Raw genomic sequence first — 23,522 nt, forward strand, 5'->3', positions numbered from 1 at the left:
GACTCCCTTTCAGTGCCCTCAAAATTGCAAATGAACGAATTAGGAAGCCAGACCCCAGACTTAAAAGTGAATGACAAGGTCAGGTGTCTTTAATGATAGATGAAACTGATCACCTCTATAAATTATGATGGTATCTTATGGTTATATAGAGTTGCAGTATTCTTTGCTACAGGCCAGAAGCCCTGTGGATGGTCTCAAACAGGCAGCTTCCACGAGGCAGTCGTTGGGCTGGGGAATGTTGCTGGTATCATAACATCTTTGTGCAGCTAAATTTAACTGAGCTCCATTTGAAAGACAGCTGCCTGGCCTGCAAGAGGAAACTTAGAACTATAATGAATCATTGCACACCAGAGTAGATTAATACCATAATATCACGAAGAAATCATTTATAATGATGGTGAATTGTACAACGCAACAATGTGCTGACTTTAATTCTATTGCCATATGGCTTAAGGTTTACTTTTATGTCTTTGGGGAATGAAATGCTATGGTTTAAGGCTTTTTGCATAGACAAAATTATAAAAGCACACTTTTTTTTGTAGGAGAATGGAAATCTCAGTAAAATGTAGACCTAGACCTAGGAAATGGAGATGAAGGAAGAAGATATAGCAAATACAGAATGTCTTTTATTTTGTAGTCAGTGAGAGCAGTGGGATATTTATGACTTTTTTTTCATGGTTCCTGAGACGGCAGGTGACTTCAGAATGTTTGGCCTCCACTATGGCACTGTAGCATTCAGTGCAAAACTGTCTCTGGTTACTTAAATTAGGGGTGGGCTTGGTGTACATAAATCTGAGTCAAGAACTTTGCCAGGACAGTGGCTGAACAGAGTGGCGAGGTGATCATTTAGTAATAGCTAAAATTTTCTAAGTACTTATATGTGTCAGGTACTCGGCTAAAGATTTTCATATATAATCTGATTGATTCTCATAACAAATGTGTTAGGTAGATATCACTAATGCTCCTATTTTATAGGATGAGTAAACTGAGGCTTTAAGAAATTAAAATATTTGTACAAAGTCACATAGCTGATAAATTCAAGGCTAAAACTGATGTAGATAGAAGAGAAAATAAAAATATACAATGTTTGGAATATCGCAAAGTGTTTTAGAAGGAGCAACATCTGTTTAGATTTCTTAGTCTTGTTAAGGCAGCAAGCATTCATTGATATGTAGTCTGCAGAGTTCTGGGACAGGCACTAGATCCTTACTGTCCTGGAAGCAAGTCACCTACACGAGTGAGAGCATGAAGGAGTCTCGGGGAGGAGCAGGGAGGCATGGGACATGGAAGGACATAGGACACATATCAGTAGTGATTTTTACTGGGAAAGTGATGGGTTTCAGTGAATATACCTATAGGCCATATTCTATTCCTTTTGCATATATCTCATAATTTAAAATGCTGCCTACATATCCCTGCAAAGAATGTCATGGTCTCCTATTTTTCAGAAAAGAATTTTGAGTTTGAGAGGCATCATCTAACTTGCTTAAAGTACATAGGACTAAAAGCTTTACCTTCCAAGTATCAAAGTAATTTAGGATCACTACAGGTACAGGTCAGCTGGCACTGCACTCAGATAAGGGACTTGACCAACTGCCCTTCTCTGTACCTCTGTTCCCCAGTCTGGCCAAATACTCACCCCTGTGTCACCTGTGAACCTTGGGTCAGCCAGGTGCTGGGATCAACGTCCCCAAAAGTCCTGCAATCAGCAAGACTACATGATCAGTTAGTTGTGTACCAGCTGGTGCCTGACTGATGACTTTGTCTAGATTCCTGGCCTGGGGTCTTACTTCTTGTGGGCTGCTTTCCTGAGCATTGGTCTGTGCTACCCACTGACCTGGGACACCTGTGCATCCACTAGATCCTGCCTGCCTCCTGCCTCCTGCCTCCTGCCTCCTGTTCTCTATCCCAGATACTTTGCCCCATCTAGGACTTATGCCAGGTCCCGGGTCCTGGTCTTCGTTATCTCTTTTAGCTTTCCAGGTCTAAATCACTCTGTTATCTTTAATTTTGAGGGTAGTTTATGCTATTAAACAAAGTTTTATTTTTCAGAAGTAAAGTAATATTAAAGTGTTGAAGATACTTTAAAAAATACATGCATTTCCCTGCAATTAGATCCTGAGACACCCACTATGCCTCAGATATACCTCTCTGAGATTTTACATTGGAGTCAATACAATCCTCTAGTGTAGTGGTTCTGAAACCCGGCTACCCATTAGAACCCCCGAGGGAGCTTGAAAGACTGTCTTGGCTCTATTCCAGAGACTCTGATTTAGCTGCTCCAGAAGGTGGGCTCAGGAAACCACAGATAATTCTCTTGTGTAGCCAGGACTGGGGACTAGTGAGCTAGCACATCAACATTTTTAATATTAAGTGAAGCATTAAGATTTACCTTTTAGGTGGAGTTATCAGATTTAGCGAATAAAAATATAAGACGTCAAGTCGAATTTGAATTTCAGGTATAGGACAAATAATTTTTTAATGTATGTTCCATTCAATAATTAGGACATATTTTCACTAAAAATTATTTGTCACTTATCTAAACTTCAGATTTAACTGGCATCCAGCATTTTATTTGGCAACCTTATTTTTGGGGAGAATCCCCATACTTTGGAGAACTTTTTTTCCTTTTCCTGGTTTGATTGATACTCAGACTAATACTGTTGTTCATACTCATGTTCCATTGCAAAGGCACCTGAAATCAAAGTTTGCATGCTTAAATATTTCTGGAAATTTTACAGGAAAAAGTCTTATATATTCAAAGAAGCAAATGTTCTCGCTGCCCAGCTCCCTCTTACTTTTGCATGCTTTGGTTGGTGGCTTAGCCAGGAAACTTTATAATCATAACATTATGCTAGTTTCTTAAACCTATAGGTCATATTCTTGTCTTGGAACAAGAGAGGATTTCAAAGAACTCTTTTGGAAGAACTGTGGGAGAATTAGGTCTCTCATTGTAGCTAAAGAGGGAGAAATGTGTGGTGGGATGCAGAGAAAGCAACTTACTGTATTGGCTTTGTCAGACAGGAGCAAAATGATTGTGAACCAAGGTTTCATCAATAATGCATTATTATTTTGAAGACATTAGAGGTAAGTAAGTGTAAGCTTTATGATAGTTCTGACATTTTAATGGGCCCTTAAATGAAGTGAATTATTAAAAACCATACTTTGGATGAGGTCATGGACTCTTTAAGTTTAGGGATCGATATAAATAGCCTGTTCATGCCAATATGGCTAAAGCTATGCCAGAAATTTGTGCTGTCAGATTATTATAATGAAACCATGAGAATTCACCTTTTCCTTACCACCTACTGTCCTCCGACATACATCAAGAAGGCCAGATACAGAGCAGGGATCCAATACTGAAAGCCTTACCCTTTTCAGTTTTCATATCGAAAATATACATATATGTTGATCTTTCATTAAGTTATACTAAAAATAACAAGACAGAGATGACATTTTCTGTCTCTCTTCCTGTCTTTCCCTTAATGACCCAATTGTTTATTTTATCTAACTGCAAACATCTGGATGGCTCTAAACATCAATAATGTTAACTAGTGTTTAAAAGTTAAAAAAAAAGAGCACCTTTTCTTCAAATAGAATATTCTGTACAAGACCAGTATATATGTAGTACAGATAAAAGTGGAGCTTTGCATTTGAAGAGGAGGCCAGGACTGAGCCTTGCTTGCTCAGTTCCTCCCACTCTCACCTGAGGTCTCTTTGTAGAACCCCTATGGTTCTATGGAGCTCAGTTTGAAAATCACTGGTACAGACCAATCATCTGATATATTTAAACCTTTTATTTAGCCTCAGCTGTTTGAATATTTGATGTCATTAATATGCTTGTCAGTACGGCCAACCATTGTTCCTCTTGGCAGGATCTGTAGAACAAGGCAGTGTAGGGCTCTTACTATCAGAATCTTGTTAGCAGCATGCTTGGTTTTCATTGTATTGTTGCAGAGAAAAGGTGTCGAGAGATTTGCATCTAATGGCAGTGGAAAATAGCAGCTTGTCATTCACTGCAACTCAACCCTCTTCTTGAATTGGAGAGCTGTAAGTACATAGGGTTTTGTGTTTGCAATTGAGAAAAAAAGAGTAAGGAGCCCTGAGCACAAAGGTATTTGGCACATGGGAGAAAAATAATTGGAAAGCTCTTGGGGGAGTGAGGATGATGCCCCTGCTAATTGGATACCTTCTCCTAGATGTGTGTTAGCTTTTGATTCCTTTCACAATTCAGAAATTGGTTCTTAAACCTGTACCATACTTTCTAAATAGTATGAGAGAATTAAATGAGCAAGGCAAAAATATCAAAGAGAGATTTTAAAATGTAGGATAACTAGCTGAAAATAACAGAAAAGACACCTAAAAGTGGCTTAAAAATATGAATATATATTCTGTTGCACAATACATTCTTAGGTAGAGCAATTCTAGAGTTGATTAATTCCATAGCTTAACATTATTTAGAACCCAAATCTTACTATGTGTCTGTTCCGCCATTGCTAGCATTTGTATTCTGACTTGTCCTCTCGTGGTTGCAAGGTCTCAGACATGTCCCAGGCGGGTGACACCTTTGATGGATGAAGAGGGATATTTCTTCCTGTATGTCTCTTTTCGTTCAATGAGAAAAACTATTCCCAAAGGCCCCTTGCAGACTCAGACTTTCCCTCACACATCATTGGCCAACACAGTTAGATAAACCCAAGCCTAAAACTATCACAGGAAAAGGAAATATTTGACTTGGGCCAATCATGATTTATCACCTGGGGCTGAAGAAAAAAGGGAAGAAATTTCAATCAATAGAATCTACCAGATTTGTCATACCTTGTCATTTGTTTTTTGGATACTTCAGTGATCTCCAGTAAACCACGAGAATATTGTAAAAGTTTTAAAGCCATGTTATTATGAACAATTCTTAATTTAAAAATGCATAAGCTGAAGAACAATTTTTTTTAAAACCCCTACATTTTATAGTATACACCAAAACAAACTCCAGATGAATTTGAGGCAACTACAAAAAAATAAACAAAACAAAACACTTCTTCATAAATTCTAGAGAAACTAGAAGAAAACAGCAGTTGACATCAGAGGAAGAATGTAAATTCTCTTAACTTTGCAGCAATAAAATGCAATAGAAGAAATAACAAAAGTTGAGATATTTGGATATAAAAATTATGCATTTTTGTATAATGAAAAAGCAAACTAGTAAAAATGTACAACTGGATGACAAATATTTTAATCAAAGATTACAAAAGGTTAGTATTGCTAATCTATAATTTTCCATTCAAATTTATAAGAAAAAATATACATTAAGACTAGAATAAGCATAAAATAACAGGAGATCGTTCATAAGAGGGGAAACATAAAAATCTCTACAATCTCATTAGGAATCAAAGAAATTCAAATGAAAGCAAATTTGAGATGCAATTTTGTACCTTCTAGCAAAACTTTAAAAGATTATAATTTTGGTTGTAGTACAGCTGATACACTAATTCATTGCTTAAATTGATATATCTTTTTGAAAAAGTAAATGTGATAATATCTAATGAGAGTCACAAAGATGTTCATAATACTTTTATTAATAATTCAAATATAGAAACGTATTCTAACCAAATAAATCAAGAGAAGTAAGGAGCTATATATTCAAAGATATTCACTGTAGTAAAAGCTCTAATGGAACAACTGGAAACACTGAAATGTGCACTATATGGAAATGGTTTATGAAATATGGTCAAATATTATTCAAACATCTAGAATCTTAACTGTGAAGACATTATAACAACAAGAAAAATGTTCGTAATAAAACATGAGAAAATGGTAGAAATCAGAATTCTATTTGCATTCTGATAACAATTAACTATTTCCATGTGGAAGATAATATGCAAAGATCAAAACCATATTAGGAGGATGGGCTATTGGTGATATCTTAATTGTATAAAAAAATTCTTTAATGTAGCTCTATTAATTATCTACTCCTATGTAATGTATTATCTCCCAAATTAGTGGCTTAAAACAACAAACATTTTTTGTCTCAGTTTCTGTGATCAGAAATTTGAGAGCAGCTTATTTGGATGGTTTGCACTTGAGGTCTCAGCTGTACTATCAGTCATTAGGCTCAGACTGGACTGAGACTGGACAATCTGCTTTGGGGCTCACTTATGTGACTGTTGGCAAGAGACCTCAGTTCTTCACTATGTGAGTCTCTCCATATGGTTTCTTGAGTGTCCTCATGGATACTTTTCCGAGAGAAAGAAAAAGAGAAAGAAAGAGAGAGAGGAGATTGCAATCCTCTTTACTATCTAGTCTTCAAGTCATATACCATCACATCCATTTTATTCTATTTGCCTAAAGTGAGTTACTAAATATAGAACACATTCAAAGGGAAAGGAATTAGGCTCCACCTTTTGAAAGGCATATCAAAGCATTTGTGAACATATTTAAAATCACAGCAGTAGTTAAGATTTCTTTTCATTAAAGATATGCTGAAATGGAAAAGTGGATGACCCATATCAAGTGTATGAGGTATGGGTGTTGAGTGGAGGAAGTATGAAAAAAAAAAGAGAGGAAGTGGCCTATTGTGACCAAACTAAAATGCCAAAGAAAACTTAGACTGTACTCCCAGGTGAGTGCCATTATCTTATCAGTGTGGAGCTGGAGTGGTGGTATTGCTGGTTTGTCTCTCAGGTGGGTCCAGAGGGAGTAGATAGAAAAATGGTGTCATGTCTTGCCAGCAGATGACAAGAGAGTTCCTTTTTTATATTTTTTAACTTTTTTTTATTAAAACAACTCTGCACAGGTTAAGTATAATATTTTCTTAGCTATCTCGGAGGGACCTTATCTGATTGAAAGCTCTGGTTGTTAGGTATACATTTCATCTGAAGGAACAATTAGCCATTACAATACACTTGGAACTCAGTTTTTTTAAAAAAATCACAGAACGTGAGCTAAGATCTGTAAATAATAAACACATATGGAAATATGAAAAGCAAAGGCCAGTTAGTGCTAGAGTTATAGTGAAGTAGACCAGAGCACTGTGCTTGATCTCAGAAATACTTTTTTAAGTTATATTCACTTTTCGAGTATCTTGGGAACTGGGGACTGGACACCTTGTAGGGCTATTTTTCATGCTCTGTTTTCCTTCTGCCCAGCTTTTGGTGACTATAAATGTTTCTGGGTCCTCTATTAGAGAGCAAGTGAGAAATGTGATGATGATGACAACAGTAACACTCTGAGATGTCTCTGAGGGGGAGTTGGAGAGTTTTTCTATAGATTTTTAAAAATGTCATTTTAGTCTCAAAAGTTAATATTGTATGGTGGATGGAGCGTGGACTTTGGAATCGAAAAGACCTGAGTTCGATCCCTTGCTTTGTCACTTTATTCATTTGATCAAGACTTATGATGCCAAACACTGTGGTAGATGCCAGGGATATAGTGATGAAGAGCAGTGGCACCACCATCAAAGGGTTTGGTCTAGTGGAGACTATAAACAACAAAAAAGGAAAGCCCAAGGTGCTGAGAGAACTAATAGGAGGGCACTTACCTGCTCTTGGTGGTGGGAGGTGCTGTCAGGAAAGATTCCAAAGAAGAAGAAACATTTACATTTAACTGAAGAGAAAAGAAGAACAGGTACAAGGATCTGGAAATAAAAGGAAGCACTGCCATATCGTGCATCTGAATGTAGCTCTGGATAGTTGAGTGGCAGACATTGACGGCTGGCTGGGCTGAGGGCCGTTTCTATCTTTTTTTTTCTTTCTCACTTTCCATCATAGAAGCCTCTCTTGCAGCTAATGATGGCCATGTGCTATAGTTCTACACAATGGGATATTTGCATTGTGTGCTGGAGGGATTCTGGGAAAGTTTTTGTTTTCATGATTAAGGAGGAAAACTTGGCTGGCACAGATGTTTGCCATCCTCCTCTTTCTTGTTTTGATTGCTGATAGGATGCTTATAACAAAAGCTACCATTTTGTGACCATGAAGTTACAACACCTTATACCAGAATAGTGGGAAGAAGAAATATAGAAGGAGCATGGGTTCTTGCTGACATCACAGAGCCACTGTACCAGTGTTGCTTTTCCTACCTACAGACTTCTTAAGTGAAAAAAAAAATTCTGTCAAAGACACTATATACCACATGTCTAACTGATAGAGAATGCAACAACAAATTAGAGTTTGAGACAAGAAAAAAGATGAGGTTAGAGTTATAAACCATGTTAAGAAATTTAAACCCTGTTTCAAGGGCAATTGGAAAACTTTGGCAAATAAATTAATTTCTCTATGCCTCAGTTTTCTCATCTTTAAAGCAGGAATAATAATGTCTGCCATGTGGTTTTTGAAGATTAAATGAAATAATGTAAAATGCCCAGTAGTGTTGGCACTTAATAGACAACTTAATAATCTACAGCTATTTTTATGATAACAATGATAAAGAAGAAAAAAATTCAATTATCTGTACAACCCTGTTTTTTGTGGCTCCTTTGTTCATTTGTTCATTCATTTACCAAAAATATATTAAGCAATAATTACGTGTCAGGTTCCATATTAGTACAGGACAGAAATGATCCTTGCTCTCATAGAATTTGCCATTCTAGTGGGAAATGACAAAAATAAGCAAACGAACTGGGAAACAAGATAATTTCAGGTATATCTGACCTGTTCTCTAAGTTGTGTAGTAACTTGGTGACAGATCTGCTTCTTGGAAGTGGATGTCTCATAGGCAGAAAGAAGAGTTTCTAATGAATCTGAAAATACCAAAGAATCTAAAAACACCAAGGAAAGCACGTGTGGTAAAATGAAAGTGTTTCCTTAAATAGCATTATTAGAGTATGGAGTGTATATTGGAGAGCAAGGCAGGATACAGACAGGGAGAAAAAGCAGGGACATCACGAGCAGAGACTATTTCTCAGGCCCTTGTGAGGTTCCTTCTCTATCTTGAATAGACCACAGCCTGGCGGCACCCTCTGGCCAGGGAGCTCACCTATACATTAATCTGCAGGATGCAACCTAGATGAGTTTAAGCAGTTTGTAGGAAAATAGGGGCAACTTTAAGGGGGTGTAGTGTGGGTTCTAGAATTAAGTTTTCTAGGCTCAAACTGAACCCCACCCCTTAAGTGCTGTGTGGTCTTAAGAAAGTTACTTAACATTGCTCAGACTCAATTTCCTAATTGTTTAATGAGGGACAATAATAGTAATTATTACCTAAGGTCATTTTGAAGATTGGACTAATCTATGCAAAGTGCTAATGTATAGTAAGAACTCAATAAATATGAGCTAGTTTTGCTGTTGTTAGTTTTCCTAGTGGTAGAATCTCAGCCATTAAACTCAATCTTCAATTTTGGAGAATTCACTATCTCTTTTTCCTTCTCTCTTTAAAAAAATGAATTATTTTTTAAAGAAACTTTCTATTTTAATATGACTATTTTTGTCCACTCAGATCTCTTGAGGAATCTCTGAAGATTACTGGCAGTGGTTAGTTGTTTTCAGAAGAAAGTTCTCTAAGGATCCTGGGATGTAAGTCATTCAGCCCAGGACACTTGGATTTACAGAGCAAATCCCTCTACTGGGGTTTTCATCAGAAACAGGTCATCTCATCATGATTTGTGTCAACTGTCATTTCCACGTGCTCATATATTTCTTCTTTATAAGCTTAAATATGGCCAGAGTCACTTTGCAGAAGCTAGGGGCTTTCTCTCCCTTCAAAGTCAGGAAAATCTTCACTCATTGGACAAATACTTACTGAGCACTTACTGTATGCTGGTAGTGTTTTTCAGACTACATAGTCCTTAACGCGTCTGGTACCTCTCTCAGAGAGGTCATGAGTTTTAGAGGCGACTTGATAGCTGATAGTTGTCTATGGTTGATACAAAATTGTCTATAACCAGTGAGAAAGCTTGTTTGCCTGTGAATGATGAGTTGCTGAAAGATACTCGCCTTTCATTCACTTTGACAAACTTTTCTTCCTTTTATGAGAGAATATTCTTCTGTTGCACAAACTTTCCTTCTGTGATACCATAATTTTACAGTCCATCTTCTCCTCCTTCCTTGCCATGGTATTAAGTGGCTGTGGAAACCATTTCTCTTGTGTGGCCAGGGCAGACACAGGCAAATGAACCAACCTGATTTCCTTTTCTTAATTAAGACAGTTTTGAGCTGTGAAAGTAAAACACTGTTGTCATCTCTTTATTGGTTGGTCCTTTAATAAAATAGGTTCTTGTGGACGTGCTGTAAAAATGAATGATAAAGCTGAAAAAATAATGGATTATAATGGAAATTCCAAGTAAAGACAGTTTAAGCCTGGGCATTCCTCAAAAGGAACCTCTCCTCTCAGAAACCTCTACTACAGGCTTATTTTCCTCAGGTAACAGGTTGGCATTATTAGCTCAGTGCTTCAATGATATTAGAGCTGGCAAGCGCCAAACACATCTCTTTCTTTTATTAGGAAAGTAAATCTTTTCCCCAAGACCCTGCCTGACTTCCCTTGCCAGGTCATTACCAGGACTGGATCACATGGCTACCCCTCCATGCAGGAATGTCTGGGAAAGTGGGAAGTGAGTGGTTGTGATTGATTTACACCAATCAAAATTCATTCCTTGGGGTTGGACATGTTTTTACCCCGGTCAAAATTAAGGTTTTATTAGCAAGAAGGAGAAATAGACAGCTAATCATGTGTGCCCCATAGTCTATTTTCCCTGTCATTTTTGTTACTTGGAGCCACATGGAACAGGATATTGGAAGCACGTAAGGGGGCCACTCTTTTCAACTTTATTCTCACCGTGATTCAGAGCACAGCAGGAAGCAAAAACACTCACCTTGTAATCGAGGGAATGTCCTCATGTTGCAATTCGTGTCTTTTCAGGGGCACTATCTCCTCTAATTCACTCCTATATGGAGACCAACACGCTTTACCTCATTCTCCATCGTCCCTCAAAGCTTGGTTCCAACACATTTTGATGGCTGCAGAGCAAACAGCAGAGCTTTTCTGCTTGTCACAGTCATGCATACCTTTTCAGGCTGATAATAGAGGGGAAAATAAGATGTCAGAAATAGATAACTATTTCAGCCAACAGGTGCTCTTTGTGTCTAAAATGAAAAGCAAAACAAATCTCTGAACCTTAAACATTAGAGATCCAGAGATAATGCAATGATGAAAGATAAAGTTAGTATCACAGCAGATAGGAAACAGTTTTCATCATTGGTGACAGGTTAGCAGACGGTCTACACGTTGACTTTTTATTTCAGCTTTGAGTTATATTAATGTTCTCTCATCCTAGAATGTTTCCTCCTCTGGTAGCAATAAATTAGAATTATGACCATTTGGTTAGCAGTCCTGTTTTAGATATTGGAGATTGGAGGTAGTTGCAGGGAGGTGGGGTAAGAGGGGATATTAAAGACATATTTGTCAACATGTGTTTCCAAGGGGCACATCAGTGCAGGCAGGAGCTGCCATCTGCTATGTGCAGATTGACAGATTGATGGTCGGCTGATTGACAGTTAGAAAAGCTTACGTGGACTTAGTGTTAGCATTACCTTTCCAGAGTGGAGGGGGCTGTGCATTCTGTATGAAGAAAAACCTTCTCCTGACGTAGGAAGGATTGTCCATCTTGACTCCTTGCATGTGTAATTTTCCCCTTTCTGCTTTGGGGGCAGCCATGTTGAACTCAGCCAAAGGAGTCCTAGGTCATAAGTCTTTTATTTTTCTGTCTAGTAGATAAAGAATTTTCTTGCTCACTGAGGTTTGCAAATTATATTCCAGATGTCCAAATGGTCCCATTATTGATGTTGTCCTGAGAGGAGGATGGACAGTTTGATCGTGTGGCTCTTTGAGTCATTCGTGGGGCTGTTAAGCATTAGCCTGAAACCGTAGGTGAAGGTGGGGCTGGACACTTGTAGGGACTGAAGCACATTCATCTAAATCGAAATCTAAGGTGACTGCCAGCATTACATCCAAAGACAAAGACCCATTCCCTACAGCTAAATCAGAAATGAGTGAAGGATTTGAGGGAATTCCCTAGGCAAGTGATCCATTCCTAGGTTTAAAAGCACAGAGGAAGTTTCCTTCAGCCTTTATGTTCTGACTCAAAGGTGAGTGAAAACGCAAACTTGGGGTTTTTAGTAAAAAAGTTTTGATTATTGTTATGTATTTTATACATCTAATAGAAAGCTGTATGAATCATGGAATTTGAGCATTGCTTTTGGCTGCAGGTAATTTTAAACAAAAAATGAAGTTGGTGTTGTTCCCTCCCTTTCTCCCTCCTTCCCTTCTTCTCTTCCTTCCCTCCTAATATGCCTATAGGTTTAAGAGTTTTTAATTTAATGTGAGAATAAAATTAAACAAAATGACTGAAAGGCCAAAAAAAGAGGAACAAAAACTCAAACAAACAAAAAACCTAGTATCTTCTCGACTCTGATTTCTCTTAGTTCCTTCAGCTAAGCCTTTTCTTATCTGCTTTGCAAATGAAAACCCTAGAATGGCAGAAGGAAGAAATCCTCTTTCTGTAATTCCAGAAGTAAGCATTCCCAAACTTGATGGCACTGGCTGACTTTCCCCAGGAGCTATGTCCCTGGCTCTTCCTCCCTTTAGTTCCTTGGGGGGCAGGTTTACCAGCTCTGACCTGCAGCTTGAACTGTCACTGGGAGTGCAGGCAGGTTCAGCTTCCACAGGAAGTCTGCCCTGGGGGGCTATGTGGGAAAGGATGTTGTGGGTGGAAATTGTCTGTTTTAACCTTTCTAGATTTGATTATCTTATTTCTATTGTGTGTTATTTCCTGAAACGAGCTTTACCAGTGTGGTTTCCAGAATCATTTTAACTTGACCTTTTCATGGAAATCACTTTCACAGGAACCTTCTGTGGGGAAGTGGCTTCAGCTGCTATGTGGTTTTGTTTTTATGGCATCCCAGTTCACAGATGAAGAAATTGAGGCAGTTCTTTTTGGGGAGATTTATATATACTGTAAGGGCAGCAAATGTGAGATGAGGCTTGTGTTACATGTCTCTTATGCTTTAGGTTATCTTTACCCTGATACAGCTATGAATATTATCATTTCTCAGGAATATTTTCTACTAAGCTGATTTAGGAGGAATTAAAACTTTTTTTTTTTCATCATGCAAGATAGAAATGTTGCTACTGTTGGGGAAGTATAATTAAAAACCAAATCTTCTCCCAATCCAGAAATCCTCTCCATAAAGTAGTAGAGAATAAAAACAGCCGTATTATGGAATATGCATCAAACCAGTGTGTGAGGCACAGCACAGGCAGTCTGCTAAGAGATTGGAAAGACAGAAAGAAATCTCACTCCTAAAGCAGCTAAGCAGATACAACCCAACACATACATGTGTCAAGGCAAACAACAACTAGTTCTCAACTAAGAAGACATAATTCATCCTAACTGTACCTGGTAATTGGGATGACCATCTGTATTAACTTATTGGCTTTATCTAGAGAAAACAAACCGGAGCAAGGCACCCACAGAATTTAGATTTATACCTTCTCATGGAAACTGGGGGATAAGGGTGCTATTTACCTAGATATTTACTTTTCAAAGAGATGGCTCACAGGTCCTGGAGAAAGACATTCCTAGATCCCAAAGCTGACAAAAGGCCTATGTGGTTTTCAAAAGGATTTATGTACATTACAAAGAGAAAAGAAAGTAATTATAAGTTTTCTAAAGAAAATTATGAAAAAGGAGGTGGGAGAAGTCTCCTCTATTATTTCAATAAGGAGAATTAACTCTCTTATTTTTAATTAGTTGTTTTTACATTACTACTACTCACTACTACATTTTTCCCATGAAAATTGCCAGTAGGCACTAACCACACTAAGAGGAGAGGCTGTGCCTTTCAGTGCCTTTTGGGCTTTAGCTTATGTTATAGGAGGTCATCAAGTATGACCACAGGCTGACTCTTGAGCTGGACCGAGGAAATCTGCTGCTCTTCACCCATTCCTTGTCCTGGGAATGTGTGTTCCCTACACTGTTCCCATAGCTGGAGCCATTTTCAAGGGATCAGCCTTGAAAGAATAATGTGTTGTTGAAACCATCTGGACTGAATACGTGACCGAACCTAGTTAAGGCCTCTGTATGACCTGCTGATTCTGGTAGTCAGGAACAGAAATCTGTCGGGTGGATGCAGAGATCTACTTGTCTTGTGGTCGCCTAAGACAAGCCTTGTAAGTTTTCTTACTTATTAAACCTGCCACTCACCAGTCTGGAGCGGTTTGCCTCTATGTTTGTCTCTCCTTGCCCTCTTTGTCCTGAGGCCATTTTCACATTTTATCCAGGAAGCTCCTGAGGTTTCAAACCAAGAGCATGGAGAAGAATTAGCCAAGAAACGTTCAAGGTGCAGAATCCTGGACTCTAGGCTCTAGTCCCAACTCCGAAGAGTCTAATTCTGTCTGAAAAAGAACTCAGGAATCTGAATTTTTAGCACTACTCAATGTGAAAACTTGAGCAGACGGAACTGAGCTCTGGAGTAAGACTGATCCAGCTTTGGGTCATTACTAGCTACACAGTCTCAGAAAAGTTACTTCTCTGAGCACCAATGACCTTATGGACAAGGAGGATGAGTGAGGATGACAAGACTGAGTGTAAAATGCCCTAAACAGTGTCCGGAGTATAGCCTGTGCCCAATAAATAGTAGCTGCCACTCCTGTTATTACTGTGTAAGCTGTTAACCTCAATTATATAAATTTTAGAAATGGACCTCAAACATAAAGTTGAAAGGTCACATAAACTCTGAGCTATCTGCAAGATTTAATAGGTGAGTCTTACTTCATGAATGTGTATTGGACTGTTTTTTTTCAGGTAACAGAAATGAACTTGAGCTAGTATAAACAAAACAAAAGAAAATGAGACATTTATTATAAGGATACAAAGTATTGTCAGAATGTATGGATAGGAATTTGCTGGGTATTTGGGAGATCTTGGAGGCTGAGAACTTGTACTGGAGGTTCCTTTTTTTTTTTTGGTTTCTGTTTGTTTTTGAGAAGCTGCTTCATTCTCTCTCCTCTTTGTAGACTATGTTTCACCTTGGATATGAACCTGAGGCCCAAGATGGGGCTGAGGCCCAAGATGGAGCCTGCAAGTTCTTGTCAACAACCACAAAGTGACAACCATGAAGAAAAAGCTGAGAAGCTGATGGTGGAGGAGGGAAAAGAGCAGCATTGTGGAGCCACCACGTCAGCCCTGGACCCCCAACGCTGGACTTTCAGAAATGTGAGGCAGATATACCTCTTTCTGTTTATGCCACCCCAAAGCTGGCTTTTCTGCTACTTGTAGCTGAGTACTCTCCTTCCTGAAATGGGAGTTTGGGTGGTTAGAATCATATAACAGTCATTCCAAATGGCACGGGGGTGGTTACATTTGTTCTCCTCCGGCCACAGAGGAGAAATTGTGTCAAAAATTGTTTTGGAGAAATTGTGCCAGATTCTAACTTGATTTGCTTGTAGTGCTTGACCAGCATCTCCCATGTCTGGAGCACACATGAATTCTGGCTGGCCTCTGTTAACTGAGCCTGTGCGTGGGAGCAGTCTGCTCCTGAAGGAGGGCCTCCTCTCCTCCTGTCATGACTGAGAGGCAGCAGACCATTTTTGCTGACAACGATATGTACCCCTTGTCCTTAAACTGTGCCCTGTCTAGGGTCTCACCTCCCTGTGGGTTTCCCCGAGAACTCTGCCAAGTCTGGTTTTAATGAGGAATGATATTTCACTAAGGAACCATTTTGTCCTGCCCAGTTAATTTTTCTGTTTTGTACTCTGGAGGCACTCGAGTCGAGCTGAGGTCACCCATACACTGTGTAGGAGGTGTACTGGGGAGACAGTACCAGGTTTAGGTACCCATTGTTCTATTTACATAATTCGTTAAACGTGAATTATTTCTTTCCCACCTTGATGCCAAGGGATGCCACTTCTTGCATAGACAATTATGTTTGCCTATTCATGGATGTTCTTGGCACCTGTCTTCCCCTTCCCAAGCCACCTTGTTTACATTATAACTGGGGTCTGAAGGTCTCTGGCAGAGGGGCACTTGAATTCACAGACATGGAGTGGCTCACTCGATTAATAGGTAGAACCATGCCTGTGAATATACCTCCTCTGTCCTTTCTCAGGTGATAAGCTGTGTCAGAGCCTGCCGTCTCTGTCTGGGTGTGGCCATCTTACTCTTTTTCTTCTTCCGAAGCACTCTGTAGGGCTGCCATTGTCACTTGGGCCCTGCCTAGCAGGAAGAGCCCTAGAAGGGCCTGCCTGTGTTAAGCCTAAACCATATGCTTTAGCCCAGTTTAACAAAAATCTCTGCAATGGAAAGGAGGGGCACAAGTCCATCCCACTGTAATGAAATGGATTTTTTTTATGAAATGAAATTTTTTCTATTTTTTTCTTGTCCTGCAGGAGTTTATCTCCCTCAAGAACATCACAGAAAACAGAACCCAAGACAGGGTTTAGGTATCCTGAGTCCTCAAGTCAATTGGCATTTAATAGTACCCCAAATCTTTCAAAGCTCTACAGCTTATTAGCAACAGATATGTCATCTCGTGATTACCTTGATTCTCTCTGTCTAGAGCAGGGGTTACAGACCCAAGTTTTAATGTTTGGAAGCTAGGCAGGTAACATAAATGAACAAAGCAGGCTAGAGGAAATCGTGTATCCCCTTGGTATCTCATGTTTCCCCATCTGTGATAGAGACATAGGTACAGAGAAACATTCCTGTGTACTACCAGGAAAACAAGGTTAAGATCAATTATAAATGGCAGCTGATAATTGTCCTTAGTACTGGAAATACTATAAGGAATGCTGGGGACTGTGGCAAACTGTGGCAAGCCGGTTACTACTCATGTGGGAATATAGGTTTATTATTGCCAAAAGTTCTATGTTTTCAAATTTTCAAATTTCAAAAAATGCTAGATATTTTTTGGGGGAAATTTCTGAGTTTGAAACATTAGCTGAATATTTGAACAAACAGACAGACAGACAAAAAAACTAGCCACTGTGCAGATCAATTTCAAATGTCTGGGAGCCACCAGATTGCAACTTTTGGCTCAGAAGATGAAGCTCAAGCCACTTAGCTTGACACATAAACTTCTTCATGATTCTATCTGTACTGCCTCTTGCCTCGTTTCCTACTTCTCTTCAGACACGCCACAGATACTCAGCACTACGCTTTCTACTTTTGCCTGGAGACAAGTTGTTGCTTGGAATGTCCTTTCCTGATTGGTTAATTCTGTAAATAATTTATTCTTAAAAATCCATACCAAAGTCATCTCCTATTTCAACTCTTTCACAACCTTCTTACCGCCTTCCAACCAGGCAGGAATATAGTGTCTCATTTCTTTGGGTCTTTTTTTTTTTTTTGAGCAAAGTACATAGTCATCTTAGAGAATTTGCCAGTGTCTCTTGTAACTGTTGGTTGCATGCCCATCTTCCCAGCTCATTATCAATGCTGTGTCTTTGTGTTCTTAGGACTCAGCTTAGTGTTTGGCTCTGGTTCAGTGCTCAGTAACAACTATTTGACTAGATGAATAAACAAATTCACTGTACACCACATCTATGTTAGATTTAATTTTCTTGCAAGATATCTTCATATTTGTTGCAATAAAATATTCGTAAGTGTGACACTAATTATCACTTACGGTGGTACACAGTTTGAATGGTTTAAAACGTAGCTAACCTGTGTTAGAAGTAGTTATGTGTTGTTGACTTCTCAGGATGATACTACTCATTTCCAAAGGAGGACATCTGAAGTGGCATCCTTACTCTGAGTTAAAACGTTAAAAGTTAATGCAATAGCTTCATTCTTTGTTAAGGGCTTATCTGATCAAGCAGGACTAAGGAAGGGAGGAGGGATGATATGGGGACTTGTTTTTTACATTACTCTTTTCCCCAAACTGGCAGGATTAATAGAGGAGTTAAGACAAGGATGAATACATATGCTATATCCATTGACAGGGCAATAAAAGGCAGTTAGCTGTGATATTCTATTTGTATTTAAGTTTACAGTTCTAAGTACACTTCCAACCCCTCCCTCTGACCACCCAGGCCACTTGACATTTTTCTCATCTGACAGCTCGGAGATAGGAATTTTATAAATGTCTCTTTTGGGGTTAGTTTTAAAAGAAAAGAAAAGCGTGCTAAGTGCAATGGCTAAATTATGAATTTAATCAAACCCATAATTTAAATATGCCCCAAATAATAATAGGCTGCAAGCTTGTCAGGCTGTGCTGGGTCTGGTTTGTGTTACATGGTTTACAACAACAGAACCACAAAGCAGAGTCCTTTAAGTGCTTTTACCCATTAGCTTCATCAAGTAATTGCAGGCTTGTAGGCATCAATAACAACGAAGGTTGATACCTTGGGAGAGAGACGTGAATCTTTCCCCTTATAGATCTGGCAGGAAAGGAAAGTGCCGTGATGGATGCACTGCAGGCATGTGGGTGTTCAGAGCCCAGAGAAGGGAAGTAAGATGAGTGTACGAGAGTTTCTTTGACTGGCTTAAATGAACACCCCCTTCACTTTTATTTGGTCCCCTTGACTCATTTAGTGTTCAATAGGATCTCAGTAGGCTCCCTGCCGGACGTCTCAGCATGCGTCATCTTCAGAAAATGCTATGTCTTGAAAATAAAAATAATAAAGAAAAAAAACTGGTAATGAGAGTGTATCAGATAGCAAATAGCAAGAAATGTCTTCCTAACTCAAGTCTAAGCAGGGAGAAAGACACTAGCAATGAAAAATACAGGCGAAAAAATATAACCTATCTAAAACCAAGACTCCTCCCCTCCCCCAAAATCATTTATTGTGAAAAATTTTGTGTTCTTGGTCGACATTCATCTTGGAAGGTCACAGTTTTCTCTGGTTAGAAATGTTTATTATTATAAGTATTTATTACATTTCTGAAATGAACGATATCAAAATCTTTTGTTTAAGACAACTTTTAGGTCAGTAAAAACGGTAAATATATATCTAGATTAAATTTACATTAAAAATGTTGACTTTAGAGATTGAATTGCCAGATACTTTTTTTCTTGGGTGAAATATATTATTGGAAGTTTTCTCAGTGTTATTAAAATATACATTTTTACTGTATGTTCAAAATTTACTGAGGGCACCCGTAAGAGTTTGAGTTACCTCTTAAAACTAGTCTTGACTTGGAGGGGACACATTTTAGAGAAAGCAGACCATACTTAAAGCCATTTTTGTAGTTCTTGTCTTGAGCTATATAGAGCATTCCTCAAGGCTGTGAAGGAATGCTGGCTGCATATGACAATCACCTGGGGAGCTTTAAAATATGCTGATGCCCACCCTTTGCCCAGATATTCAAATTTAATTTATTTCAGTGGGTGGAATGGGAGGGGCATTGTGGGCCTTAAAAAAAAAAATTCCCCCAAGTGGTTCTGATAGGTGTTCAGAATTGAGAACCACTGGAATCATGAAGATTGGGTGACCCGCTGTTATGCGTTGAATTGTGTTCTCCAAAAAGATATATTGAAGTCCTAATCCCTGGTGTTCATGAGTGTGATCTTACTTGGAAATGGGGTCTTTGCAGATGTGATTAGTTAAAATAACGTTATATTGGATTAGGGTGAACCCTAAATTCAGTATGACTGAAACCCTTATCAGAAGAGAAGAGAAGAGACACAGAGAGACATAAGCACACAGGGAAAAGGGCCATGTGAAAACAAAGGGAGAGATGGAAGTTATGCTGCCACAAACCAAGGAACACTGAGGATTGCCGGTCACCACCAGAAGCTAGAAGAGACAAGAAAGGATTATTCCTTAGAGCTTTGCAGGGAGCATGACCTTGCTGACACCTTGATTTTGAATTTCTGGCCTCTTTTTTTTTTTTAGAACGGCAAGAGAATAAATTTTTATTGTTTTAAGCCAAACTCCTGTGTGGTAGTTTGTTACGGCAGAGCTAGGAAACGAACATATCTTTTCTTCTCTGTCAGAAGTACGGCATGAACTCCTAGGAAAGATACTAAAAGGAAATTCTTCTTAATAAGATTTGTTAGATCTTTAAAAAAGCTTCCAGAAAGAGATTGGACTGTTGCCTGTTAAAATAGTGTGACAAACCATACCAGTTTTCCCAGGAGTTTTGGGGACATGGGACTTTTAGTTAGTGTTAAATCTAAGAAAGTCCCAGGTAACCCAGCACAAATTGTTTACCCCAAATAGGATGGAGTCTTGTCAGATCAGATTGTCAGAGTCCTGGACCACTGTAGCTACACTGATGTGGTTCTCTAAATTTGAATGGAACTTAATTAAAAGCAAGTTAAAAACAGATATTTCTGAACTACTCTTAGCTTTGGCATTTTGTTTCTAATATTGGACTCGTGCGTTCAAGGCCAGTGTGCTTTTTTTGGAATTTCAAAAAAGGAAGAGCAGCAAGTTGTCAGATATCTTTCACCAAATGAACCTGCCAAAGGGGAGCAATTCTTCTGTTTCCTATCTATAATAGAAACCAAGAATCAGATATGGATTCAGGAGTCTGGCCAGCTGGACTCCTTTCAAGAAACACAAGATCATTCCAGAAGAGTCAAGACTTCTAATCCATGAATGAGAACTGACAGAAACCAGGACCCAAGATGAGTGAGGACACTGCTCAGGGCATCAAGTCTCATTAAAGAGCCACTCTTATGCCTTTTAGGTAAAACTGCCTTATACTGAAATAGTCATCACAGGAGCCAAACCCCTTTGTCTGAGCTTTAAGATCCACCCTCCTCACACTGCATTTGGTTATAGGATGAGTTGTATTATACTTGTGTTTCCTTGTGTCTGTCAATCATGACACTACTGTAAGAATTTGCTAGGTTGGAACTATGATTTTTAAAAGAAAAATACGACTCATTTCAGTGGAAGAAAAATGCTGCTTTGAAATAATAGGCCATTCATTCTATTTAATGGAAAGTACAAACTTTTCTTTAGTTAGAAAGTGCTTTCCAATAGCAAGTGGCCTAGGCATTCAGGACAATATTCTAATTAAACATCTACTCCAACTGGGTTATTGGCAAAAGACAAAAGGTTTGCTTTCAAGGACAATCACATTTCAAGTGCTACATGGGGGGAAATAGTAATATTATGTTGTATATACAAGAGTAACTGTGGGGGCAAGATTAGAACAAAATCCATCCTATTTTTAATGTTCCACTTTTCTTTTTTGGTTTTCAACATGACATTTAATATCATTTTGAAGAATGATCATAGGGCATTTCACAGACTCGTTGCGGGGACTCATAATTTTGGTTAAAAGTACTAAATTTAACCAGGCATTCTTGAGGACCAATACTTTTCTTTATTATTTGTATAGCTTTTCTATACCTGGTCGTTTTCCCCTTCTCAAATAAAATAAGAATAAAAGGATTGACTCAGCCTCTGAGAAATAGTCTAAAGATGAACTAAAAGCTATAGACCACTTTTCAGTTCAAAAACAAAAAGGATTATTCATTCAGAATGCTGCCGTTAACTCGCAGCAGGCAACTTCAAGGCACCCAGCCATAACTACCCCACCAAATAAACAAGACTACTCTCGCCTTTGAACTGGGCTGGCAGCTGCACTGATATTCACAATTCTGTCTGTTGCTCTCTTTTCGTAACATGTGATTCCAGATTATGAATCTCTTCCTCACGTGACAAAGCCGTCTCTATCTTCGTTCTTTTTGGCCACAGTGGTTTTGGCCACAGAGGTGACTGGGGATATACTGACTGCCATGGCAGCCTCATTAGGAGAATTCGTTACTTTAGACACCTTCATCGATTTTCTACTGGCTTCTGTTTCTAAGAAAGAATAATTAATGTTATGTCAGAAGGCTACAGAATGTTCTTCAAAGCCTTTCCTTTTTCTGAGCAAGGGATAGTGGTGGAGACAGTATTTATATCTCTGATTTTCTGGCCAAAGCTGCCAATATTACTGAATTTTAGATTCCATTTGAACTTGGCTTTGTGAAATAAAAAAAAAAAAACCCTCTATATTTAAAAACCATTGCCACAAAGTAATAGATAAGTCCAAGGCAGGTTATCCTGTCCTAGCACACAACTTAATAAATAAACCAGGCAACTCTCTGCATACTCATACTGATTTTTCCTAAGAAATTTATTCTATTCAGTCTTTTAATTTCCCCAGTGTTCACAGCCATGCTGGCATTTTCAAGAGATAAGCCCACACACATTTTCCTTAGGAAAAAAAAAAAAAGTTAGACTCAAGCGAAATATGTTCTGTGGTAAATCATTATTTTCAAGCAGTGCCCTTTGTGTCTTTGTTTTTCATATTATCAAAGGGATGACTCTTAATCCTGTGAAGAGCATGGCTGCTGATTATGCCAAAACTGGAGCTGTCTTAACGTGAACAACTGATTTCCTCTCCCTAATGCTGGTGCCAGCCATTAAACGCCACCCAAGAGGATTTGGGGAACCCACGTCTACAAAGCAGAAGCAAAGGGAAAGGCTTGTCCAAGATTACTTTAGTTAATAAGCAACTAATAATAATATTAATTTGCATAATACTCTCCTTTTTAGCAGTGCTTTCACTGTGAGAACCAAGTGGTATCACACAAAAAATGTTTCCAGCTGCATAAGCTCAGAGACTAATTGATGCCCTTGCAGCAATGAGCATAACATCTCCTTGATGGCAGAGCCACTGAAGGCCTGGTTTGGGCAGCTAACTCTTCTTCTGAGTATTCTTTTTCTTACCTTCCCTAAGCATGATCATTCACACTCTTTCAGTGATTTGAATTGAGTTCTTAAAACTGCTACTGCCAATGACAAAGTTACCTGCCAGAGCAGAAAGAAAGAAACAGTAATAACAACAAAAATAAAATCTTAAATTACACATTATCTTCTTTAGAATGGGCCCGTGTTTGGGGGCTGGATTGTGGGTATCAGTGGAAGAAAGTGGAGGAAGTGGAGGTGTTCATGTAAAAAAAAAAGGCTCAGCAACTTCTTATAAAGTTACACTCTATGATTACCATACAATTCAGCAAGTCTCCTAGGCATTTACCTATGAGAAATGAAACATATGTTCCCCAGAAGATTTGTAGAAGAATAGTCTGTGCTCTGAATATTCATTATAAGCTCAAACTAGAAATAACCCAAATGTTCATTAGCAGGAGGGTAGGGAAAAAAACTGTAGTATGGTCACATAATAAAATAATAAAATACAAGTACACACTACATGGATGAGCCTTGAAAACATTATGTTGCATAAAAGGAACCAGATGTAAAATGGTACATACTGTATGATTCCATTTTCACGAAGCACTAGAACGGGCTCATCTGTGATAACAGAAGTTAGAACAGTGGTTGCCTCTGGGCAGTGGTGGGGGAATTGGCTGGAAGGGGCATGAGGGAACTTTCTGTGGCGATGCTTTATATCTTGACTAGCATTATGATAACATGGATATGTACGTTTGTCAAAACTCATCAAATATACACCTAAAGCCCACACATTTAATTATATGTAAACTATCTCAATTTGAAAAGAGGGAAAAAATGAATAAAAAATCGTTCAGATTTTCTGGTCCCTGATTAATGTAGCAGCAGTCAGCTCATTA

The 23,522-nt window shown here is 38.6% G+C and overlaps 1 long non-coding RNA gene across 1 annotated transcript in view; it reads left to right on the forward strand.

Moving 5' to 3' along the window:
- LOC120621653 (uncharacterized) overlaps positions 1-23,522 on the forward strand; it is a 222,121-nt gene that overhangs the window by 14,891 nt on the left and 183,708 nt on the right. The window contains exon 3 of the long non-coding RNA XR_005658229.1: positions 15,004-15,202. This is a non-coding gene — a long non-coding RNA (uncharacterized LOC120621653). The remainder of the gene's footprint in view (positions 1-15,003; positions 15,203-23,522) is intronic.

This window comes from Pteropus medius, unplaced genomic scaffold, assembly GCF_902729225.1.
Source record: "Pteropus medius unplaced genomic scaffold, Ma_sr-lr_union100, whole genome shotgun sequence".
In the NCBI taxonomy this organism is placed as follows: Eukaryota; Metazoa; Chordata; class Mammalia; order Chiroptera; family Pteropodidae; genus Pteropus; species Pteropus medius.